The sequence below is a fragment of the Eubalaena glacialis genome, chromosome 18 (assembly GCF_028564815.1).
Source record: "Eubalaena glacialis isolate mEubGla1 chromosome 18, mEubGla1.1.hap2.+ XY, whole genome shotgun sequence".
Lineage (NCBI taxonomy): Eukaryota > Metazoa > Chordata > Mammalia > Artiodactyla > Balaenidae > Eubalaena > Eubalaena glacialis.
Genome location: NC_083733.1, coordinates 15,745,179 through 15,770,006, shown reverse-complemented (window position 1 = coordinate 15,770,006; position 24,828 = coordinate 15,745,179). Strand labels below are relative to the sequence as shown.

General features: G+C 37.1%; 1 long non-coding RNA gene across 1 annotated transcript in view; it reads right to left on the bottom strand.

Annotated features, from left to right (window-relative positions):
* Positions 1-24,828, bottom strand: part of LOC133078832 (uncharacterized) — a 174,367-nt gene that overhangs the window by 106,617 nt on the left and 42,922 nt on the right. The window lies entirely within an intron of this gene.

Genomic DNA, 24,828 nt, shown 5'->3' with positions numbered 1-24,828 from the left:
AAATCTTGAGGGAAAAGAAATTTAACATTTATGTGTAAAGCATAGGTAAGAATAATGTTCGTAGTTGGAATGACTGAAATGTAAACCAGGTGCCCTGAAAAGGAAGACTGGTCAAGAAAATAGTCAAACAATTTTTACCTCTGTGCCTTCTACAATTTATTTCTTAAGGAGAGAGAGCTAAGGACCAAAAAAAGTTCCCATATGAAAGAGAGGAAAATGTTCAATTAAAGATATACCTTATATATTAAATTATCTTAAATTCAAAGAGAAAAGGCTTCACTCTCCAATATGCAATGTTTATCATCTGATACATCTATCTAGCATCTTTCCTCATGAGAGAAGTTGAAAACATAAAATGCCAGCATATGACCCGGACTTCAATGAAAAGTTACAGGGTATGATATCTGTTCACAGTATTCTAAAAGATATGGGGCAGTGTTAAAAGATGGGGTGGGGAGAGAGGAGTTGAGGTGGCATAGAGCCATAGCTTTTGCCTGAGTTATGCTATTCAATCACAGATTTTCTCCAATGTTTTAAATTCCAAGTACTATTAGCCATCTTAATTTTTTCACTTTTTCCAGGACAGATAAGATTGAAGACATAAATCCCTTGACTCATATGTAAGCTTAAATTATGTAGAATCCACTTTTTAAAATTACACTTTTTTATGGGCATGGATAATTCCCCGTATTTCCAATGGAGGGAAGGGAAAAATTACAGCTAAAAAAAAATTCAGTATTAAATTTATCCTCTCAGGGCTCATGTGTCCTGGGTGCATCTTTGATTTCACTCAAAACCTAAAGTAAATCTAAAACACACCCAGAACATAAGAGGGCCTGAAAAACCAAGTTCAGAGAAAATGGGATGCAGTTAGCAAAGATTACATGCATCAGTGAACTGTAGTAAATTGAACACTTTTAAATGCCAGAGGTTTTCTCTGTGAAACTAGGGGGTTTGAAAGGAAAATCAATAATGTTGGGAAAGAGAAACCCTCTTTACACATCTCTAATTAGTCACAGCAGAATCTGGTAGATTTCCATATTACAACTGGATCAAACTTGTGAAATTGGTTTTGATCCCAGACTCATTCAGTACATCTTCCAGAAGAAGCTCCACTCAAGACAATCAAAGGCTTTTCAACCTTGAATGATCCCCAACATTACTGTTTTAGTGTGCATCCATGCTATATTATGTTCAGTGTCTGTGTAATGTTGCCTCCAGCAAATCTCCCTGGAATTACCCTAAAAAAGCTCCATTTATAAGAACAGGCAAAGAATCTTCAAACTGGTCGGCTTCAACTTTAGCTTGAGCCTTCAAAATCTATATTGTAAGTGAAACCAGGCATAAAGAGGCACAGTTCTTCAGATCTTTCATTTTTTTAATAAATCGAATAAATATTGGCCATATTGTTTATATTAGGGCATGAACCCCTCTGTAAAGCCATTGCTTAAGTCTAATAATGAAATAGGTAAAGGGTTTCTGTATTTTTCTGAATAATCAATATCAAAGCTGCTGATGCAAATTTATTTGAACCCCAGGGAGCACATCCTTTGAAGTTCTGGGAAATTTTTAAATATAGTGTGCAAATCAATAAGTGGACAAAAACATCTCTGTCAATGTGTTCATTTTTATTTGGAGAGGAAATATATCTTTAAATGTAATCTCTTTCTCACTCCATGAACCCTTTCCCCAAATCATTTCTTTTACAAAAGAAACTCATGACTGTCAGCTGAACATAAAACATTCTTTTTGGCCATAATTAGAAGTGGTGTAGTGTCACCTCTCTGAAAAGGATGACTCCTCAAGCCTGAAAGACAGTCTGCCTGTTTCTACTCTTTTGTAATACTCTCATGCTTTTCTCTTTTCCCATCATTTCACATCCAGTTTTGGAGCCTTAGCTAACTGGTATGGTTTGAGGGCATTTTCAGAAGGGATTCTACCAGTCTGGTTTGGTGGTATGTGCTGTTTTGAATGGGATGCATCTATGAGATTAAAAATATATTTTTTCATTACTGCCTATTTTCACAGTCCACTAAGCAAAAACACAGAACAATCCCCCCCCCATTCTCCCTTTCTCCTCTTTTTTCCCCTGCAGAGTTCAAATTAAAGAAAGGTGAAAATTGAAGCTGCTGTAGGCAAGGCGATTGCAACATGCATATTTGATTTTTATGATGGATCTAAATTGCTGAATAAGGCCATGGAACAAAGGGAGACTGCGGCTTCCTGCCCATCACACGCAGCCACTGAATGCAGAACAAAAGCTTCGGCCATTAGGGGCTCAGAAGGGAGACACATTATATAAATGACTTTGTCTTTTTTGCCCCCTCCCCCTACCACTGGGTGCACTGGACAGGGATGGTGTGTGTGTGTGTGTGTGTGTGTGTGTGTGTGTGTGTGTGTGTTATGATTTGCCAGGGCAGGAGATAAGAAATCCTGGAAGCAGCAATGGGAATAGAAAAGGTACAGCGTATTATGACTCAAAAAAGCCATGCTTTACTCACTTGACCAGTGTAGCTCTGAGCACTGTTGGTCAGAGCACCACCAAAGATAACCACTTCTCTGAGAAACTTGGTGTCTTTTCAGAACAACCTGTAGCTTTTCTCTTAACTATTTCATTTCTTTCATCAGGAATGATGAAGCATAAAGAAAAACACTTGGAAAAAATATGAAGGCCTAGAATTCCAAGGTAATTGCCAGACCTGCTTAAAGAACAAACTGACATAGTTCATTGCAGCACTAATTTCCTAAGAAGCTACTACTTTTAATTCTTCCTTCCAGACTCACAGTTTTTCTTTTGGCAGTAAAAGAGAACTATGTATCAATAAAAATCATAAGCCATCACATAGCTGAGTCAACCTGTTTTTAAGAGGCCTCCTGTGGTGGTGACCTGAGTAGGTGCTACTGTTTTTCCTGGCTCGAAACACCAGCAATCCTATACATACACATTTAACAATCTTTGCATAGAATTGGTTTTGTAGGATTTTAGTGTGCTTCACAGAGGTGAATTATTTTATTATTTCTAATATCACTGTGAAAGGTAGGGATTAGGACAGATTCTCTTTGCAGGTTCTAGGTTAAAGAACAGAGTGAGTAAGTACATTGAAGGTGACACACTGAGTTGGAGGCAGGCTAAGAGTGAAACCCAGGTCACTGGATGCTCACTTCAGGCCTAAGTATCACTGTATGTTTCATGAGCTCAATGGTAAGTTTCTATTTCTTAGTACAATTCAGAAGTTATACTAAGATGTTCCGACAGTCCTCCAACTCTCTTATATAGTAGAGAAAACAGTCCCACTCTGGACCAAAGTAACTGAAAGTCAGTGTCAGGTGCTGCAGAACTAGAACTGAGGGTTCTTGGTAAGACTGAATCCCAAAGACAAACTCAACATAAGGGCATATACATCCTTAAGTAACCTAACGATGATGGAATTGTGTAAAGCTAGCTAAGCGAAATGCCATTCGTCATATACATTACTACTCTGTCTCAAAATGGGCAATTCATTTAAAATAAAGTAGACTCTTATCACTTATATGAAAGCTGAGGGACAGACAGTGGGTTATTACTGTAGAGTAATTCAGTTCTGAGCTACAGAGGTCACCAAGCTACCTTTTTACAAATTCTTTTGGGTCTTACTCTAAGATGGTTAAATTCCTTATTATTGGGTAGGAAAAGGTCTCTCAATAAAGACTGCTTAATGGATTAGGATAGTATTGAGACTTACACTTATTGATAGTTTTAAGCAAATGGAATGAATAAACGGTTAAGGGGAGTCCCTAACACTACACGGCCAGAGGTGGGGGGTGATAGTATGGATAAATAAGCAGATGGATCAGTTTAGTAGAGAAGAGACTGCTGAATAGTTATCCATTTCTTTATTCATTTATTCAGTTATCAAATATTCATTAACGGCCTACTATGATTCTATGTGCTGTGGAATCAGTGTGAATAAGACACGGTTCCTGCCCTAAATAATAATCTTATATGTGGTTAGGGGTTGTGGTAAAGATATTAAATAGTTATACAAATGTCTACATAGATTAACACATGGCAAGATATGAAGAGGAAGAGCAGTGCTCTATGAGAATGTTAACTGGGAGGACCTACCTCATCGGCGGGGGTCAGGGATGGCTTTAATGAAAATGAGACATTTAAGCTGAGGCAGGAAAGAAAAAGTTAGATATGTTCTAATTTCGTACATTTCACCTTCTGAGGTACAATACATCTCAAGATATCAATTTAAAATGAGAGTCAAGGAAATGATGTATTTCTTTAGGTTTTCATATACCTTCACTTCTCATTTATCCTATCAAAAAAGAAAACTTCATTACTTTGCTTAAAAGTAAAACAAAATACAAATTTGGCTATAGGCCTCTGGCAATTTAAATTTATTTCAGAGTAAGAGCCAAAGGCCAGAAGGCTTTAGTTGCACTATACAATATGGTAGCCATACATGACTATTTCAATTTAATTTAATTTAATTTAAAATTAAGTTCTCCAGCTACATTAGCCACACTTCCAGTGTTCAACAGCCACTATACTGGACATCATTGCAGCTAGAGGCTATTAAAATTAAAATTAAATTAAACTAAGCACTGAGTTCCTCAATTGTACTAGCTATATTTTGAGTGCTCAATTTCAAGTGAATAGTGGCTATCAGTGGACAGCAGATACAGAACATTTCTATCACTGCAGAAACTGCTATTGAGCAGCATTACAAGACTATCTGGCACCTTGTTGACTCTCTAGTCTCATTTTCTACCATCCTTGTTTATGCTACCCTAGCCATGCTGGAATCCTTGCTGATCCTTCAGTATACCAGGTATGATCCTGCCTCAGGACTTCTGCATAGCTTAGAAGGTCCTACCTTCCTCTCCAGCCACATCTTATATAACAGTCTCCAGCTGCTTTCTGTATCCTTAGCCATGCCAGTTTTCTTTCTATATTCCTCATTTTCCAGGTCTCCTTTATCTCAGGGCTTTGCAAATATTATTACCTTTCCTTGGAAGGCTCCTCCTTCCTTACTTTACCTTTCCTTCAAATATCAGCTTACTTATTTCATCAAGAAAGCCTTTTCTGACTAGGTCAAATTCTCTTCTTACAAACTCACATCCTTCTCTTGCATAGTGCTTATTACAGTTGCAGGTTTACTTTTATTTATGTCATTTTTAATTCATGTCACACACTTCATATCCACTGAGAGTTCCATGAGAGCAGGGACCATGTCTGTTTTTGATCACTGTTGTATTCTCAAAAGGTAGCAGAATGTATGGAACAAAACAGGAGTGTAATAAAAATCTATGATTATCAATGAATGAATGCTTGGGGAAGAAATAGCCAATGGTCAGTTTAAAATATATATGCTGTCCTGCTTCTTCCATGCATGTCAAGTACCCAAATTTCAAAGTAAGAGTATAGACAGTGAACAAAAATGAATGATGGGGAATGTAATAATTTCAGAAGTATGAAGTACTTCTTTCAGATTGATAAAAAGTACTGCTCCCCCAAAGGATAACAGAATTAGTTTAGGTATAATTTGTATTCTTTTTGCTTATCTGAATTTTCTAATATTTCTCCGTCATCACATATTAGTGTTGTAAGGACGTTATTTTTTATTGCAACACCAAAAATTATTATACTCCAACGCATCAGAAAGCCAAAATACCTAGGAGGTACAGTGGTTAAAAAGAAGAGTACTTTTTTTTCCTGCCAGACAAACCAGAGATGAATTCCTCGTTCTGAATTTTGCTGGTTCTGTGACCTTAAGCATATCATCTCACCTCTCTGAACCTCGCCTTTCAAATGAAGATCATAATACTATTCACTATACAGGGTGGTTGGGAAGATTAAATAAGATAATGGATATAAAACATTCAATAAATGGTAGCTTAAAATGTACATGCTGAAATGGCCATATTTAAAGTGTCATGGCTAACTAAGCAAAGATCTCAATAACTATTTTGTTTCTTAATTATTAATTAGAAAGTAAAAGATTTTAGGTCACAGATTCCAAGTTTGGCATTGCATACTGGATTTGCTCCCAAGTTATCTTTCTTTTGAATGTGACCGGTCCACATACTCTAGGAATTCAAGGTAATTCCAAGCAATTAAATTTATTCAACTTGTTCAACAAATATTTTTGTGTGCCTCCTGTATATCAGGCACTGGGTTATGGATGATATAGTTAGATAAAGATATTACTACATCTCTTTCAACGTAAATAACCTACATGATGCCTGGGTGAGCATCTAAGATGAAAATTTAGTTACCAACTGTCACAAACTATTTGCATTATACTGGTACGAAAGTATTTGAATAAATGCTTTTTAATGAGTGCTTTTTATAGATGTGTGAAAAGTACTTTTATAAGGATATTCTCTTAGCACTGTGTTTATACTATTGAATATTTAAGTGCCCAATAATTGTGGCTTAGTTACATGTGATAATAAATCCATATAATGGAATACTATGTAACTATTAAAACTGCAGTGTTAGAAATATATTCACTGGTATGGAAAGAAATTTATGACATGTTGGTAAATCTAAATGATTTTAAACTTTAAAAGGTTTCAAAGTTGCATGCTTAGTAAGAACCTATTTATATAAAAATTCCATAGTGTATGTCTATGTAAGCAAAAAGACTGAAAGGACAACATCAAAATGTTATCATTTTCTATATCAGTTGTTCACAAATGTGACTGCATATTAAAATCAACAGGGGAATTTAAAAAATAAACTGATGTAGGGACACAATTAGAAATTCTGATTTAATTGGTCCTCTAAGGGGCCCAGGTGTTGATATTTAAATTATGCATTCTAGGTGATTCCAATGTGCATCTAGGATTGAAAACACTTTTTCCTAAGTGGTGGACTATATTTTATTTTGGTATCTTTTTTTCTAAATTATATACATGAGCATTATAGATTATTTATGCAATGAAAAGTGATGTCACAAGCAGAACACTGTTAATATTACTATAGGTTGCCAAATAGTGAATTAGGATATATAGTAAGGTTCCTCATTTTTTAATTCCTGAATTTGGTTAGTTATGCCTTTTTCAAAAAAACGATGAGTTTATGATGAGTCTTGCCTGGGAATAAACATCTATTTTAATTATATCAAGAAACAACTTTTGCCTTTGTTGATTTGTTGAATGTTTGTTCATTACTTTATTTTTTTTCTTCTAGCTTCTTTTGGTTTTAATTTGTTCTTGTTTTTACCTTCTTCAGATGGATGCTTAGATCATGAGTTTTCAGTTTTTCTTCTTTTCTAATATATGCATCTAAAGCCAAAATTTTCCCTCTAAGAATGCTTTAGCTATACTCTTACAAGTTTTGATATGTAATATTTTCATTATTTATTTAAAAATATTCTCTATTTTTCCATTGTGATTTTTTCCCCTTGAGACATGGGATATTTAACAGTATATTTTAAAATCTCCAAATATATGAGACTTTTCTAATTACCTTTATGATATTCTTTTCTAGTCTAATTCCATAGTGATCTGAGAAAATACTGTACTGTTTCAATATTTTGACATTTTTTGATAATATCTGTGTGGCGGGACTACAAATTATTCCGTGTGCACTTAAAAATAATGGGTATTATAAGTCAGACAGAGGAATACAAATATCATATGATATCACTTATATGTAGAATCTAAAAAAATATACAAATGAACTTATTTACAAAACAGAAATAGACTCACAGAAATAGAAAACAAACTTATGGTTACCAAAGGGGAAAGGGAGTGAGAGGGATAAATTAGGAGTTTGGAATTAACAGATAGACACTACTATACATAAAATAGATAAAAAACAAGGACCTACTGTATAGCACAGGAAACTAATATTCAGTATCTTGTAATAACCTATGATAGAAAAGTATCTGAAAAAGAATATATATCTATATATATCTGAGTCACTTTGCTATATACCTGAAACTAATAAAACATTGTGAATCAACTATACTTCAATAAAAAAATATTTAATAATGGGTATTATGTAGCTGTCATACGCATTCTGAAGTTTTACATACAAGATAAATAAATCAAGTTTGTTAACTGAGTTGTTCAAATTTTCCTTCTATTAATTTTTGTCTGCGTATTCTAAAAGTCATTGAGAATGGTGTGTTAAAATCTCCCACTGTGATAATGAATTTCCATATTTCTCCTTCTGTCTTATAAATTTGTGTTCTATATTTTGAGGCTATGTTATTAGGTACATACCTATTTAGAATTATTTTAGCTTCCAGGTGAATTAAGTATTTTGTCAAGAAATGTCACTGTTTATAACTAATAACAATATTTTTAAATGACTTTATATGATCTTAATATAGCATTCACATATTTCTTTCGATTAGTGTTTAAATTATTTGGTACACTGTATTACTGACCCTAGTTCTTCACCCCTTCCAGTATCTACATCCTTTGTCATGTGACTGCTCTTCCTTCCACTAGAGGCAGAGTACCTCCCTGAACTTTGCCTTTGGGCTCAGTCATAGGACTCTTTTTGGTCTTGAGATGTTAGTAGCTATACTGCATACAAAGACTTAAAATGTGCTTGTTCAGTTTAACTTTCCCATGCTTCTACCATCATCCTAAGAATATGCCCTGACTATACTGGTGGTCCAAGGAAAAAAACCTCATCTTTACTCAAATTTCAGTTTGGAGCCAAGCTAAGCCTATCAACTCCTCCCAAGATGTCTGAGAAGAAATAAATTATTTTTGTTTTAAGCCACTGAATCAGGGACATTACTGTGGCAAAAGTGAACAGATATAGAAGATGGTTAAGATATAAGTGGGGTGCTCCAGTAGTAAAAACCTAAAATATATAAGAGTAGATTTGGAACCAGGAAGCAGGTAGTGAGGAAACTGTAATAAGACGCTGTAAAAACGGCAAGGAAATCATTAAGGAAGACTAGGAAAATAATGACTCATGTAATGGCAAAACATTTTGTAAAAATGTTGCATGGGATTATCTGACAAAAAATTATTTAATAAACTTGGGGGAGCTAATAAAAGGTTGGGGGAGTAGAATTTGAGGGAAAATGTTAAATGTACAAAACGTTTGTTTCTAGCTGTACCTGGTCAGATTATACAAGAAAGAGATTACTTCAGAAAAAAAGTGGTCTGTTTGCAAGCAGAACTAAAGAGACTACAAATTGCCCAGACATTTCAGGATTGGAAAATAAAACTTTCTTATCAAATAAAAGCTGTAGCCATTAAGAAACAGCTTCAGGGAGAAGACCAAACCCAGGGTATCAAGTAAAGAGCAAATCAAGGGCATGGCTGTTAGACTTTTTGTTAAGACCTCTGGAAGAACTGAAGAGGTGCCCTGCAAATCATCGCTATGGGAGGAAAAAGGTGACTTTCAGAAATATAAAAGGCATAGTCCCACAAGAATGTGATGCACACCCAAGTATCTGTAATTCAAGTGTGGAGAGAAGAACATGTCTCAAAAAGAATTGTGGGGGTGGGAGAGGATCAAGATGGCAAAGCAGTAGGACATGGAGCTCACATTCTCCCACAAAAGCATTAAAAATACACCTACAGGGCTTCCCTGGTGGCGCAGTGGATCAGACTCTGCCTGCCAATGCCGGGGACACGGGTTCGATCCCTGGTCCGGGAAGATCCCACATGCCACGGAGCAACTAAGCCCGTGCGCCACAACTACTGAGCCTGCACTCTAGAGCCCACGAGCCACAACTACTGAAGCCTGAGCACCTAGAGCCCGTGTTCTGCAACAAGAGAAGTCACTGCAATGAGAAGCTCGTGCACCACAACGAAGAGTAGCCTCCGCTCACCACAACTAGAGAAAGCCTGTGTGCAGCAATGAAGACCCAACATAGCCAAAAATAAATTAATTAATTAATTAAAAAAAATACATCTACAAGTGGAACAGTTCACACAGAACATCTACAGAACGCTGAAGGAAGACCTCAGACTTCCAAAAAGGCAAGAAAACCTCCACATAACTGGATACAACAAGAGGAAAAAGAAAAAGAAGGAACTGGGACAGGGCCTGCACCCCAGGGAGGGACCTGTGAAGGAGGAATGGTTCCCGCACCCAGGGAAGTCTCCTAATCTGCGGGAAGATCAACCTGGACGGAGGGGTGCTTTGGAGCCTAGAAGTAGAGTGCAGCAACTGGTTTGTGGAAGGAAAAATGGAGAGTAACCTGCACAGAAGGTCAGCACCACTGCCCTGCACTCCCCAGCCTGACACACTCGTCTGTCGGTAGGGTTAGGGGCTGGGTCCTATCCCAGTGCACAGAGAGGACTGGAGATGGCTGCACAGAGACAGCCTGAAGGGGCTGGACTGTGGCAACTGAGGGTGTACCCACCAGAGAGGCAAGGCACCATTACTGTGGGGCACATGAGGAGAGGACAGACCACCATAAGAGCTTCTTTCCCTGTGAGCGTTCTCAGGCAACAATACCGCCCAAAGCAGCACCGGGGGCAGGTGTGACTTGCTGCCACCATCATGGGCTCCAGGAGTAGGCACAGGCCGCCGCTACAAGACCCACGAGCAGGTGTCAAGTGCTGCCCCTGCTGTCCCAGGTGTGCACAAGGGCCGCTGTACCTGCGCGCCCCGTACACTTGTTCATCATCATCGGACAACCTGCATCTATTTCATACTTTCTTTCAATTTTAGTGCTAATGCCAGTAACTAGCATTATTGAAAACAAGTTCCCAAAATGAAGAGACTTTGTAATATAACACATTACCCTGGTCTTGTAAACCAAAAAAGGAGAACGACACACTTCCCTAAGACTCAAGGAAGAAGCCCTAAACTTCACCGCTAGCACCCAAAGCTGAAATTCTATTTAAACTATTCCCTGAAATTATAAGACATTCACAAAATTACAGTACTATGTCAGTATTAAAACAATCCATTTTATCACGCACCACTATGTACATCGTGCATGTCTGCACCACTCAAGGGGATAACGGCCAGCACACACTGAGGAAAGAGGCAGCAAGTGTCCAAACTAAAAGGAGCCCCTCAATTCCAGAAGACATGGTGGAACAGAAGGATTTGAGCTCACCTCCTCTCACAAAAACACCAAAATCACAACTAACTGCTGAATAGCCATCAACAAAAAAGACTGGAACTGGACTTCCCTGGTGGCACAGTGGTTAAGAATCTGCTTGCCAATGCAGGGGACACGGGTTCGAGCCCTGGTCTGGGAAGATCCCACATGCTGAGGAGCAACTAAGCCCATGAGCCACAACTACTGAGCCTGTGCTCTGGAGCCCGCGAGCCACAACTACTGAGCCCGTGTGCCACAACTACTGAAGCCCGCACACCTAGAGCCCGTGCTCTGCAACAAGAGAAGCCATCGCAATGAGAAGCCCGAGCACTGCAACGAAGAGTAGCCCCTGCTCGCCGCAACTAGAGAAAGCCCACGCGCAGCAACGAAGACCCAACACAGCCATAAATAAATTAAAAAAAAAAAAAGACTGGAACCTACCAAAAAACATATTTTACATTCAAAGACAAAAAAGAAGCCACAGGGAGAGAGTAAGAGGGGTTCTTTCACAACATAATCAATCCTAAAACCACCAGGTGGGTGACCCACAAATGAGGAAATAATTATATTGCAGAAATTATCCCACGAGAGAGAGTCCTGAGCCCCACATCAGGCCTCAGCATGAGGATCTGGCATGGAGAGGAGGAACCCACAGAGCAATTGGATTTGAAGGCCAGTAGGGCTTGAGTGCAGAAGCTCCACAGGACTGGGGAAAACAGGGACTCCACTCTTGGAGGGCACACACAAGTTTTCATGTACACTGGGACTCAGCACAAACCAATAATTCCATAGGAGCCAGGGCTGGACTTCCATATGAATCTTGAAGGGTCTCCTGGGGAGGCAGGGGTCAGCCATGGCTCACTGTGGGGGCAAGAACACTGGTGGCAGAGGCCCCAGAGAATATTGATCAGTGTGAGCTCTCCCAGAGGTCACCATTTTGGCATCAAGATGTTGCCAGACCAAGGAGCCTACAGACTCCAGTGCTAGAATGCCTCAGGCCAAACAACCAGCAGGATAGGAACACAGCCCCACCCACCAGCAGGCAGGGTGCCTAAAGCCATACAGAGTTCACAGCCACCTCTAAACACACCCCGTGACACAGGCCTGCCCACCAGAGGGACAACCCCATTTCTATCCACAAGTGGGCAGGCATCAGTCCCTCCCACCAGGAAGCCTTCACAAGCCTCAGGACTACCTGACCCAGCAGAGGGCAGACACCAGAAGCAAGAGGGGAGATGATCCAAGAGCCAGTGGAAAGGAGACCACAACACAGAAAGTGAGACAAAATGAGACAGCAGAGAAATATATTCCAGACGAAGGAACAAGATAAAAACCCACTAGAACAACTAAATGAAGTGGAAATAGGCAACCTACCTGAAAAAGAGTTCAGAGTAATGATAGTAAAGATGATCCAAGATCTTGGAAAAAGAACGTAGGCACAGATCGAGAATTACAAGAGATGTTTAACAAAAAGCTAGAAGATTTAAAGAACAAACAAACAGAGATGAACAATTCACAACAACTGTTGTGAAAAATACTTTAGAATGAATCAATAGCAGAATGACTGTGGCAGAAGAATAGATAAGTGAGATGGAAGACAGAATCGTGGAAATCACAGCTGCAAAACAGAATAAAGAAAGAAAGAACGAAAAGAAATGACAACAGTATAAGAGACCTATGGGACAACATTAAATGCACCAACATTCACATAACAGAGGTCCCAGGGGGAGAAGAGAGATAGAAAGAGCCTGATAAAATATTTGAAGAGATTATAGCGGAAAACTTCCCTAACATAAGAAAAGAAACACTTGCTCAAGTCCAGGAAGTCCCAAACAAGATAAATCCAGGGATAAACATGCTGAGAAATGTATTAATCAAACTGACAAAAATCCAAGACACAGAAAAAATATAAAAAGGAGCAAGGGAAAAGCAACACATAACATACAAGGGAATCCCCATAAGGTTACCAGCTGATTTTTCAGCAAAAACTATGCAGGCCAGAAGGGAGTGGCACAATACATTTAAAGTGATGAAAGGGAAAAACCTACAACACTCTACCTAGCAAAGCTTTCATTCAGATTCAACGGAGACATCACAAGATTTATAGACAAACAAAAGCTAAGAAAATTCAGCACCACCAAACCGTCTTTACTTCAAATCCTAAGGGATTTGGCACAACTAGAATCAAGAAAATTATGAATGGGAAAGCACACCAGTAAAGGCAAACATAAAGTAAAGGTAGGAAATCATCGACACACAAATATGATATCAAAACCAGCAATCGTGAGGAGAGTACAAATGCAAGATATTGGAAATGCATTTGAAAATAGGAGACCAGAAGCTTGAAACAATCTTTACATATATAGCCAGCTATATCAAAATCTCATGGAAATCACAAACTAAAAATCTACACTGGATACACACGCAAAAAAGAAAAGGCAATCCAAACACAATACTAAAGGTAGACATCAAATCACAAGAGAAGAGAACAAAAGAGGAAGAAAAAAGACCTTCAAAAACAAATCCAAAACAATTAACAAAATGGCAATAAGAATATTTGTAATGGACTTATGATTACCACGGGGGAAGGGTGGGGGACAGGGATGGATTGGGAGCTTGCAACTGACATGTACATACTGCTATATTTAAAACACATAACCAACAAGGACCTACTGTATAGCACAGGGAACTCTGTTCATTATTCTATAATAACATGAGTAAGAAAACAATTTGAAATAGAATAAAAAATTTGAAAAAAGAATATTCATATCGATAATTACCTTAAATGTAAATGGATTAAACTCTCCAACCAAAAGATATAGGATGGCTGAATGGATACAGAAACAAGACCTGTATATATGCTATGTATAAGAGACCCACTTCAGATCTAGGGACACATACAGAATGAAAGTGAGGAGATGGAAAAGGGTATTAATCCATGCATATGGAAATCAAAAGAACCTGGAGCAACAATACTCATATCAGACAAAATAGACTTTAAAATAAAGACTGTTATAAGAGACAAAGAAGGACACTACATAATGATCAAGGGATCAATCCAAGAAGACGATATAACAATTGTAAACATATATGCACCCAACATGGCAGCACCTCAATATATAAGGCAAATACTAACAGCCATAAAGGAAGAAATCGACAGTAACACAATAATAGTGGGGGACATTAACACCTCACTTTCATCAACAGAGAGATCATCCAGAGAGAAAATCAATAAGGAAACACAGGCCTTAAGTGACACATCAGACCAGATGGACTTAATTGATATTTATAAGAGCATTCCATTCAAAAGCAGAATACACTTTCTTCTCAAGTGCACATGGAACATTCTCCAGGACTGATCACATGTGGCGCCACAAAGCAAGCCTCGATAAATTTAAGAAAACTGAAATCATATCAAGCATCTTTCCTGAACACACTGCATGAATTTAGATATCAATTACAAGGGAAAAAACTGGAAAAAGCACAGACACCTGGAGGCTAAACAACATGCTACTAAACAACTGATGGATAACTCAAGAAATCAAAGAGGAAATAAAAAAACACCTAGAGACAAATGACAAAGAAAATACGATGGTCTGAAACCTATGGGACACAACAAAAGCAGTTCTAAGAGGGAAGTTTATAGCAATACAATCTTACCACAGGAAACAAGAAAAATCTCAAATAACCTAACCTTACATCTAAAGCAACTAGAGAAAAAAGAACAAACAAAACCCAAAGTTAAAAGAAAACTAACCCTAAAACCCTAACTCTAACCCTAACACTTTGAAAGAAATCATAAAGATCAGAGCAGAAATAAATGAAACAGAGACGAAGAAAACATTAGAAAAGATGAATGAAACTAAAATCTAGTTTTTTGAGAAGATAAACAAACTTGATAAACCTTTAGCCAGACTAAGCAAGAAAAAAAGGGAGAGGACTCAAATCAGTAAAATCAGAAATAAAAAAGAAGTTACAATGGCCACCACAGAAAAACAAAGGATCATAAGTGACTACTACAAACAACTATATGCCAATAAAATGGATAATCTAGAAAAAATGGACAAATTCCTAGAAAGGTGCAAGCTTCCAAGACTGAACTAGGAAGAAACAGAAAATATGAACGATTTCACAATTACTGAAATTGAAACAGTGATTTAAAAACTTCCACCAAACAGAAGTCCAGGACCAGATGATTTCACAGGTGAATTCTATCAAACATTTAGAGAAGAGTTAACACCTATCCTTCAGAAACGTTTCCAAAAAATTGCAGAAGAAGGGCCTTCCCTGGTGGTCCAGTGGTTAAGACTTCGCCTTCCAATGCAGGGGGTGCGGGTTTGATCCCTGGTTGGGGAGCTAAGATCCCACGTGCCTCGGGGCCAAAGAACCAAAACGTAAAACAGAAGCAATATTGTAACAAATTCAATAAAGACTTTAAAAATGGTCCACATCAAAACAATCTTACCAAAAAGAAAAAAAAAAAAGTACCACCAAAACTGCAGAAGAAGGAACACTCCCAAGCTCTTTCTATGAGGCCACCAACACTCTGATACCAAACCAGACAAAGATACCACAAAAAAAGAAAATTACAGGCCAATATCACTGATGAAAATGGATGCAAAAATACTCAAAAAAATATTAGCAAGCCAAATCCAACAATACAGTAAAAGGATCATACACCATGATCAAGTGGGATTTATCCCAGGGATGCAAGGATTCTTCAATATACTCAAATCAATCAGTGTGACATACCACGTTAAAAAACTGAAGAAGAAAAACCATATGACCATCTCAATAGATGCAGAAAAAGCTTTTGACAAAATTCAACACCCATTTATCATAAAAACTCTCCAGAAAGTGGGCATAGACGGAACCTACCTCAACAAATAAAGGCCATATATGACAAACTCACAGCTAACATCATTCTCAAAGGTAAAAAGATGAAAGCATTCCCTTTAAGGTCAGAAACAAGACAAGGATGTCCACTCTCAGTACTTTTATTCAACATAGTTTTGGAAGTCCTAGCCATGGCAATCAGAGAAGAAAAAGAAATAAAAGGAATCCAAATTGGAAAAGAAGTAAAACTACCACTGACTGCAGATGACATGATACTATACATAGAAAATCCTAAAGATGCTACCAGAAAACTACTAGAGCTCATCAAAGAATTTGGGAAGGTTGCAGGATACAAAATTAATATACAGAAATCTCTTGTATTCCTATAACTAACAACGAAAGATCAGAAAGAGAAATTAAGGAAACAATCCCATTTGCCATCACATCAAAAAGAATAAAATACCTAGCAATAAACTTACCTAAAAAGGCAAAAGACCTGTACTCTGAGGAGTATAAGACACTGATGAAAGAAATCAAAGATGACACAAACAGATGAAAAGATATACCATGTTCTTGGATGGGAAGAATCAATATTGTCAAAATGAGTATACTACCCAATGCAATCTAAAGATTGAATGCAATCGCTATCAAATTACCAATGGCATTTTTCACAGAACTAGGACAAAAAATTTTTAAATTTGTATGGAAACACAAAACACCCTAAATAGCCAAAGCAATCCTGAGAAAGAAAAACAGAGTTGGGACTTCCCTGGTGTCCAGGGGCTAAGACAATGCAGGGGGCCCAGGTTCAATCCCTGGTCAGGGAACTAGATCCACATGCTGCAACTAAGAGTTCACATGCCACAACTAAAGATACCGTGTGCTGCAACTAAAGGATCCCACATGCCACAACTAAAAGGTCCTGCATGCCACAACTAAAGAGCCCACATACCACAATGAAGATGCTGCATGCAGCAACGAAGATCCCACGTGCTGCAACTAAGATCCAGAGCAGCCAAATAAATAAATAAATAAAGATTAAAAAAAGGAAAGAAAGAAAGAAAAAACAGAGCTGGAGGAATCAGGTTCCCTGGCTTCAGACTATACTACAAAGCTACAGTCATTAAAACAGTATGCTACCAGCACAAAAATAGAAATATAGATCAATGGAACAGGATAGAAAGCCCAGAGATAAACCCACACACCTACAGTCAATTAATCTATGATAAAGGAGGCAAGAATATACAATGGAGAAAAGATAGTCTCTTCAGTAAGTGGTGCTGGGAAAACTGAATAGCTACATGTGAAAGAACGAAATTAGAACATTCTCTAACACAATACACAAAAATAAACTCAAAACGGACCAAAGACCTGAATGTAAGGCCAGACACTATAAAACTCTTACAGGAGAACATAGGCAGAACACTCATTGACATAAATCTCAGCAACATCTTTTTTGATCCACCTCCTAGAGTAATGAAAATGAAAACAAGTATAAACAAATGTGACTTAATTAAACTTAAAAGCTTCTGCACAGCTAAAGAAACCATAAACAAAACGAAAAGACAACCTCAGAATGGGAGAAAATATTTGCAAATGAAGTAACCAACAAGGGATTAATCTCCAAAATATACAAACAGCTCATACAGCTCTATGTCAAAAAAAAACCCAATCAAAAAATGGGCAGAAGATCTAAAAAGACATTTCCCCAAAGAAGACATACAGATGGCCAAAAAGCAGATGAAAAGATGCTCAACATAACTAATTATCAGAGAAATGCAAATCAAAACTACAATGAGGTACCATCTCACACCGGTCCAAATGGCTATCATCAAAAAGTCTACAAATAGTAAATGCTGGAGAGGGCGTGGAGAAAAGGGAATCCTCCTAGACTGTTGGTGGGAATGTAAATTCATACAACCACTATGGAGAACAGTATGGAGGCTCCTTAAAAATCTAAAAGTAGAACTGCCTTATGATCCAGCAATCCCACTCCAGGGCATATATCTAGAGAAAAGCATAATTCAAAAAGATACATGCACCCCAATGTTCGGTGCAGCACTATTTATAATAGCCAAGACATGAAAGCAACCTAAATGTCCATCTTCAGGGGAATGAACAAAGAAGATGTGGTACTTATATACAATGGAATATTACTCAGCCATAAAAAAAGGATGAAATAATGTCATTTGCAGCAACATGGATGAACCTAGAGATTATCATACTAAGTGAAGTAAGTCTGACAGAGAAAGACAAATATCATATGATATCATTCATATGTGGAAACTAAGTTAAAAAATGATACAAATGGACTTATTTTAAAAAGAGAAACAGACTCACAGATATCGAAAACTAACTTATGGTTATCAAGAAGAAACGTGGCGGGGAGGGATAAATCAGGAGTTTGGGATTAACGTACACACACTACTATATACAAGATAGATAACCAACAATAACCTACTGTATAGCACAAGGAACTCTACTCAATATTCTGTTATAACCTACATGAAAAAAGAATCTGAAAAAGAATGAATATATGTATTACTGAATCACTTTGCTGTACACCTGAAACTAACACAACATTGTAAATCAACTATAATCCAAGAAATTTTTTTAAAAAAGAATATTGGGTGTTGTTTTTCAAATATAGAGTTGATCAGAATCTAATATGAAATCCCAGGCAGTTTTTGAGAGAGATGAATCAGTAGAAATGCTACCATCCTGAAATAAAAGGAATTACTATATATTGAGGTGTAAAAAGACTTCTGGATACCACTACACACCTATTAGAATGACAAAAATCCAGAATAGTGACAACACCAAATGCTGGGAAGAATGTGGAGCAACAGGAATTCTCATTAATTGCTAGTGGGAATGCAAAATGGTACAGCCACCTTGGAAGGCAGTTTGGCAGACTCTTACAAAACTAAACACACTCTTATCATATAACCCCTCAATTGTATTCACTGGTATTTACTCAAAGGAGTTGAAAACTCATGTCTACAGAAAAATTTGTAATACAGATGCTTATAGCAGCTTTATTCATAATTGCCAAAACTTGGAGTAACCAAGAGCCATTCTCTGGCAAATAGATAAAGTGTGGTACAGCCAGACAATGGAATATTATTCAGTGTTAAAAAGAAATGAGCTGTCAAGCCATGAAAAGATATGGAGAACCTCAAATGGATAATCACTAAATGAAAGAAGTCAATCTGAAAAGGCTTTCTACACACTGCATGATTCCAATTATATGATATTCTAGAAGAGACAAAACTACAGAGACAGTAAAAAGATCAGAGGTTGCCAGGGGAAGGAGAGGGAGGAATGAATAGGTGGAACACAGAGGATTTTTAGGGCAGTGAAAATACTCTGTATGACACTATAATGGTGGATACACATCATTATACTTTTGACCAAACCCATAAAATAGACAACAGCAAGAGTGAACCCTAGTGTAAACTATGGACTTTGTGATAATGCTGTAGCAATGTAGGTTCATCAGATGTAACAAATGTACCACTCTGGCGGGGGATAGTGATAATGGGGTAGGGCTATACACGTGGGGAGGGGGTATATGAGAAATCTCTGTACCTTCCTCTCAATTTTGCTAGGAACCTAAAACTGTTCTAAAATATATAAGGTCTTAAAAAAAGACTTCTGTGGCAAGAGGATTCTGGGAAGATAGTGAGTTAAAAATACTCTATCAGGAATCTTTCTCCCCACCTAGGTAACAACTGCAGTGACAGAATATGTCTGATGTAACTATTTTGGAACTATGGAATCTATTTGAAGGCTTGTAACTTCCAAATGAATGCTTGAACAATAAACAGCAGTTAATTTTGGCCAGGTCTTATTACAGTCGCAGTACCCATCCCCCACTCCCCAGTCCCATGGCAAGCAGCCTTGCACATGTTCCAGAGAGCAGCTTGTATGTAGTTTGTGAGAGTCATGGTGGGCAATAAGGAACCTGTCCTCCAAATACTGGGGACATGGGCTCTGATTGCTGCTCCTGACAGTGGAAGGACAGATGCAGATTCAGGCAGTCATTGCTGTAAGCCCCTCTACCTCCATGTGAATTGACTGCCAGTGATTTAAAGGGCTCACATACTTTTCTCCCCCTTCATTTCTGTATTTTTCTCCCTTTGGAAGCCACATATTTAAGGAGTAGGAAATTCAAAACAAACTGTATATACAGAATTTAGAAAGTCATGGCATAGGCCCAGAGAAAGGTACAGGGGAAAAGACCTAAGAAGAAGACCTTAAGTTTACATCTCAGTCTGACCCCAACACAGAATCAGCCTACAACAACAAAAAAAAACAAACAGCAAACCCTGGGGAAGAGGGGGAATTTAACTTCCAGAGTTACTACATTATAGGATTCAGTTTTTGTCCAGTTTTCAACAACAACAAATCACAAGGAATACAAAGAAATAGGAAAGTATGGCCCATTCAAAGGAAAAAATTGACAGAATATACTATTGATATATGATGTTAACAGAATAAAGCGGAAAAAACCCACATGACCATCTCGATTGATTCCAAAAAAGCATTTGACAAAATTCAACATCCTTTCATGATAAAAAAAAAAAAACAAACACTCAATAAACTAGGAATAGAAGGAAACTACCTCAATGTAATCAAAGCCATATATGAAAAACCCACAGCTAACCTTATCCTCAATGGTGAAAGACTATTAGCTTTTCCTCTAAGACCAGGAGCAAGGCTAGCATGCCTATTTTAGCCAGTTCTATTCAACATAATACTGGAATTTCTAGTCAAAGCAATTAGGCAAGATAAAGAAATGGAAACAGAGAAGTAAATTTATCTGTCTGCAGATGATATGCTCTTAAATGTAGAAAATCCTAGAGATTCCACACAAAAAAATGATAGAATAAACAAATTGAGCAAAATAGCCACATACAAAATCAACAAACAAACATTAGTGGCACTTCTATACACTAACGGTGAACAACCTGAAAAGGGATTTAAGATAATTTCGTTGGCAATACCATCCAAAATGCTTATGAATTTTAACCAAGGAGGTGAAAGATTTGTAAAAGCAAAAACACAAAACACTCCTGAAAGAAATCAAAAACGACATAAGTAAAAAGAAAGGCATCCCATGTTCATGGACTGGCTACTTAATATCATTAAGATGTCAACACTACACACAGTGATCTACAGATTCAATGTAATACCTATCAAACTTCCAATGCTGTTTTCTGTAGAAATAGAAAAATCCATGCTAAAATTCATATGGAATCTCATGGGACCCCTAATAGCCAAAACAATCTTGAAAAAGAACAAAGTTGGAGGACTCACACTAATGATTTCAAAACTTACTAAAGCTACAGTAATCCTAACAGAGTAGTACAGGCTAAAAGACAGACATATAGACCAACGGAATAAAGTAGAGGGCACAGAAGTAAACCCTCACATATATGCTTGCTATGGACTGAACTGTATGCCCCTGAAATTCATATGTTGAAGCCCTAACTTCTCATGTGACTGTGTTGGACATAGGGCTTTAAGGAGTGACTTAGGTTAAATGAAGCCATAAGGGTAGAGCCCTGATCTGACAGACTTAGTGCCTTATAAGAAGAAACACTACAAGTCTCTATCATATGAGGACACAGCAAGAATATAGCCACTTGCAAGCCTGGAAAAAAGCTCTCACCAGAACCCAACCAGGCTACACCCTGATCTTGGACTTCCAGCCCCCAGAACTCTGAGGAAATTTCTGTTGTTTAAGCCACTCAGTCTATGGTGTTTTGTCATGGCATCCCGAGCTCACTAATACAATGGTCAAGGATGCCAAGACCATTCAGTGGGAGAAAGGACAATCTTTTCAACAAACAGTGCTGGGAAAACTGTATATCCCCATGCAAAATAATGAAGTTAGACCCTTACCTAACACCATATCCAAAAATTTTGAGTTCAAAATGGATCAAAGACTGAAACGTAAAAGCTAAAACTATAACGCTCTTACAAGAAATATAGGACAAAAGTGTCATGACCCTGGATTTGGCAATGATTTCTTGTATATGACACAACAGGTACAGGCAATAAAATTATAAATAAACAAGCTGGACTTCATGAAAATTAAAAACTTTTGTGTATCAACGGATACTATCAACAGAGTAAAAATGCAGCCTACAGAAAAGGATAAAATATTTGGAAATCACATATCTAATAAGGGATTAATATTGGAATACATAGAAAGCTCCTATAGTAAGCATATTCATTATGAAATCTCTGTCTAAAAACTATTATCTGACTCGTCTGTATAAGTCTCTTTCTATTAGGTGTTGTTTCTCTTGATTTTCTATCAGGTGGTTTTACCTTTTCCTGTGCCTGTTTTTTATGTTGACTGAGCACCAATAAGTGTATATAAACAATTGCAGAGAGACAGTTGGCGGTCTAGGATAATTTTATCTTCCACTATAAAAGATTTAACTTTATATCTTGGAGTGGGTAAGGGCACTAGCAATTTTGTGCCATCTAAATCAGATCAAGATTTGAAATAATGTGAAGCCTGCTTTCAGTCCCTGGGTAGGCTGGTCTATTTCAGGTTCATCCTTCCTCTTAGATCTAATCAGGTATTATCCCCTCTATGTAGGCTTGAACTCCAGGTTTTCCCACAGGCTTCATGATTCTGAGTATCTCTACTTAGCTTCTCAGCCTTTTAGCCATCTTTATTAGAAATGACAGATATTTGGGTCTGCAGGAAATGGCAGACACCTCTGGGGGAAAAGCGCTTCTAAATGCCAGATTCATCTCTCCTGAATGAACTCTGAGTTGGTCTCATAGGTTTCCACTATATTGCTAGCATTACAAGGTCTCAAACAGATTTTTTGTTTCGATTTCACCCAGCTTTTCTAATTGTTCTCAGTAGGGGAGATGGTCCAAACTACTTGGTCTACCATTATTACTAGAAGCCAAACTCCATACCTTACTTTTTAAAAGCATATTTAACTGTCAAAGTAAATTTTCACAAACTGGTCTGCAGATCATTTATATAAGTATCATCTATGATGCTGGTTTAAAATGTAAATTCCTGAATTCTCTCTCTAATTTAGCTGAGTCAGAAATGCACTTTTAAATAGCATCCCAGTTCACTGAGTACCTATTGAATATATGTATATTAAAAATGAATAACTGGAGAGATACCTTTATTTATATAATGATAATTGACCAGCTAGTCATTAAGTAACTACTACTTAACAGAAGAGTTAAGGGAAGTATTTGTCTTCTAAACAAAAGTTACCAGTATAATTTGCATCTTTAAAATGTTATTAGGTAAAAGTAAGGAGAAATACGAAGCAAACTTCCATAGTTTCAAAATGATCGTTCTTAAATGGGTAAGCAAATATAGTGGCAAACTTTGCACATAAAAAAAATGTTACCTTTATGATCTTTTATTTAAATGTAAACTTATTTTAAAACATGATTAGGAGATCTGTATCTCTATGTGTAGAATATGAAATGTAAAGATACAAATCAAGACAATCTCACTTCATTAATAAGATAAAGATATGTTATAATGAGAAACTATCCAATAACAGAAACCATTTTATCTTTTCTGTACTAATTAGGGCTTTTTATTCAGTGAATTGTGAGATCAAAGAATTATAAGATGAAGATAAATGGTAAGGGTAAACATTATAGAACATATTTAAAACTTAGCCTAATGCATCTTAGTTAAAATTTCCTAATGGTGAGCTTAAAATTTAATGTTTAGGAAGAAATGATAAACAATTTTATTCTCTTACATATATAACCCCCAGTGGCATGTTAGACACCTTATATTTCTTCTTGAAATTTTAAATGTTTATGGCCAGTTCTCATTTAGCTTTTGCTTAGCCAAGCCTTACACAGTAACTTCTATTAAACCTGACTGAAATATTAGTTTCTTTTAACTCTTCAATGTCTGAAAATATAGTTTCATTAATTTCCTTTATTAAAATCTTCAAAATGCAACACAGTTTTCTTGTATAGTCATGCTGAAAGAAATAGAAGCACATAACTATATTCCTTCCAGTTATATGCCATATAATTTTTCATATAATTACTACTTTGCCAGGTAGGAACATTTTAATCAATTTTATTTCCCTAATATTTGTTTCTACCTATTACTTAGTCATTTTCATAAAAGTTCTGCACAGTCTTTGATCTTTTAACCCAGTTAACCGTAACACTTCCCAGCACTCTATTCATCCTCTCAGAATCTTCATCTCTGGTAAAAAAAAAAAAAAAAAATGACTTTCAATTGCACTGCCCAATCCTCATGGGATTCTGCCTCTTTAAACCAATGTGTTTTTTCTTCCCACTCTGTAACTGCCCTCTTTATAAAACTTCCTATGAAACATTTTACAAACACTAAATCCATACTATTGTGTTACTAGGGAAAAACAGAAAGCCAATAAGATTAAAAGAGAACAACCCAACTACCTGATGGTCAATTCAAGTTATTCAGGCCAAGCGTATTTTGCTTTGGGATGAATTGTATGAATTGGCTGTTTATTTGATTCTGAATTCTACATATAATTGTATCATGCATGATCTGCTCTCTATCCCCCAAATACTACTCTTGAGTCCATAAATTAATCCTCAATAAGAAGCTTCTGGGCATCTACAACATTGAGTTTGATAATTACAATGTGGGTTTAAAAACAAAATTGTGTTGCTTAACACATTTTAATTTATGTGCTCAATTTTCTTGTACTTCCTGGTACTCCCATTCTCATTCCAGCCCAATTTATGTTTCTCAATATTAAAGTCAGGGAATCTATCATTTCCTCTCATACAGACAAAGATTGTGTCACTCAACCATACCTGAAGGACTGTATTTACCAAGATTTCCAGTAATAGTCTCTACTTGTCCTCATGAAAATAACCTACAGTGGGGAGAACACTACAGTGCAGAGAACATTAACAGAATAATCTTTCCTAGTTACGATGT